This window comes from Papaver somniferum, chromosome 7 (assembly GCF_003573695.1).
Source record: "Papaver somniferum cultivar HN1 chromosome 7, ASM357369v1, whole genome shotgun sequence".
In the NCBI taxonomy this organism is placed as follows: Eukaryota; Viridiplantae; Streptophyta; class Magnoliopsida; order Ranunculales; family Papaveraceae; genus Papaver; species Papaver somniferum.
In genome coordinates, this window is record NC_039364.1 from 183176282 (window position 1) to 183179161 (window position 2880).

Sequence of the window (2880 nt, forward strand, 5' to 3'; positions counted from 1 at the left end):
CATTTGGTCGACATATTATCTTCATTAGAAATCATAGGAAGTAATGTATTGACAATGTAAGAAGGTATCAGATTATCAAACTCAGCACAATGGTTTAAACCTGTATTTAAAAGTTCGAGAGTATCAAAATCAGTAACCCCTAAATCGGGTTCTAAGTCCGCGGAAATCACTTCCATTGTTGAGTTACCTTGATTAACCATTGGAGGGGACAATACATTGACAATGTGAATAAGCGTAGGATCATCAGAATCTGCAAAGTGGGCTAAACAAACTGAGATTGGTTCAAAATCAGTAGTTACCTGACCAGTACCAATCCCCTCCATATTTACATCAGCAATCAGTAAATCATAAGATGAATCAACAAAACAATGACTCGATGGAGCAACAATATCATGAATATCGCCTCATTATTATGTACAACTAAGTGACTTATAGGAATATCGCTATTCAAATGACTAGAAGGTATCTCATTATGAGCGTCTACTGTCTCTATATCGTTAGACTCAACAATAGTATCTTCTGTATATACAGATTCTTCTAATTCATCATTATCATAATAAATTGCATCACTAACACAACTCTCGTCCTTTTGAATAAGAAAACAATCAGTAATATGATCATGAGTTGGATAAGATACAATAGATTCACATGTTATACCGGTATCATTATTCCTAAAATCACTACCAGTGTCAAGTCCATCATCATCCTCAAAGCATACTGATTCATCATCTACAACGGTTTCATTATTAGTGTCATCAATATGAGAAAAATCAGAACTTGAATCATCATATAGACGACGATACTCTACTGGTTTCATAAGTTCAACAATCATTCTATCAGTTTGAGCACAACTCTCAGCAGTTTCAATCGCAAATAATTCAGTTTGTTTGGTTAATTGTTCCAGGCTAGATACGAGAGGCGGAGATAGTTCATCATACGATTGATTATATCTTTCATAAGGTGACTCATATATGTGTGAATAATAATTGGAATCCGTATAATGTGACTCATAACCTGGGTAAGGTTGGTAATGATCATAACCTTCACAAGGTCCGAAATGATCATACCTGTGAGAATAATTCCAATCATTATTCACATACTCGTCTCTAACAGGTTCCTGACAATAAGAAGGTGCATATGCATACTCATGTGAACTATTAGATGGCTCATCTTTTTCGGCTTTGTTGGTAAGATTCCAAAAGGCTATAAAAGAATCCAACTCACTGGAAACCATAATACAAAGTAAAATTTACCCAATAACCCACCTTGCAAAAATATTTGCGAGAATATCAAGTACTTACTTTCTAGCCCGTTGTCGACTCCAATCACCGCACTTCAGACTAAGGTACCTAAAAAGTGTCAAACACACTGTGTAAAAAGGAACTAAAGAAAATCTAAAATAAAATAAAATAATAAAAATAACATGGAAGGTAGAGTTAGTTGGTCATCCTTATTCCCCAAAGTTTCATGCGTTCCAGGAGGTCCCAGGTTCGAGCCCCCAATGGCGTAATATTGCAGAAATTAACATGGAAGGTAGAGTTAGTTTGCCCCCTTTGTGACACAATCTCAGCCCCCCATCTGCTTCGGCTCCTTTGGCTAGGTTATCCATATGGCTCGCTGGTAGGCTAGCGCAGCAACCTGTTCAATTAATGTAGTAGTATGTCGTTGGAGCGTAGCTTGTTAGGCTTCCAACTAGTTTCATGTAATAATCGTTATCCAATAATATAATAATGTTTTATAATAATAATAATAATAATAGATTATGTACAAAAGGAAAAAGAAAAAAAAACTATGTACAAGGAAAATTGATATCAACAAGAGAATATGCAAAACTAGATATTTAAGCACTTAGGTTATTGTTCGTACAAAGCCGATGAAGCAACAACGATTATTGTTCATAAAATCAATAGAGTGTAAATAAGAATTATTTGAGTCAATTCGTAGTTTCCTAAAACCAAATATTATCGATTTAATCATGGTCTATCGCTATAAATAGTTTCCATCGAAGAACCCTAGCTACAAAGATTTAACTAAACATGATTTTCACAAAAGCCATAAAATATCAAAGGAGAACTTACTAATCAAAACCGAAAATGGGAGAAAGAAAACTTCAAACCCTATAGGCATTGTCGCCTCTGTCTCCTTCTCAATCTCTTGTTCCAAGCTGCGGCTCCAGTAGCCGGCGTTGATCCCCCTCTGGTCTGTACGCTGATGCAAATATATAGGGCTGTAGAAAATAATCGGACCCAGCTGCAGTTGTCAGGCCCGATCCATCCAACAAAACCTTCAGGCTATTGCCAAGTCCGGCCACAGTACCAGCTTCCATCTGCTCCCGAGTTTCGGCCACAGCTCCAATTTCAGTCCGTCCATCCGAAACCAAGATCGAACACAGCAGCACCTTTCTTTTCGTCTTCTGATTTCTTCACCGTTCAACGTATACAGTTCTCTGACAACTCTTGAATCTCGCCCATCACTCCTTTGTTGTCAGCAACACTTCAGCCATCTTTCTTCTCAACTGCTCAGTTTTCATCATCGAGAACAAATCTGTTGCATCTACTATATCCTCCAACTCGAGCCAAAGTTCTGCGACTCGATCTCTGTGGCCATCACTGCCAAGAGCACGACAGCAAACTCTTTGCTTTCATAACTCATACTGCCCAGATCTTCTTCTTTCGACCAAGTCTTGGCATCCACCGGCTCACAGCTTAAACAGGCTTCGACACAGCAACATCTCCAGCTAACTCGTTGATGCAATTCCTCGTCTTCTGCAACTCGTCACCCAAATCAGTCTGTGTATCAGCTTCCAATTGAACTCCAGCATCAACGCTTGGTTCCAATGACTACAATTCTTCTCGACTGGCAGGAACAGCCAACTCGACA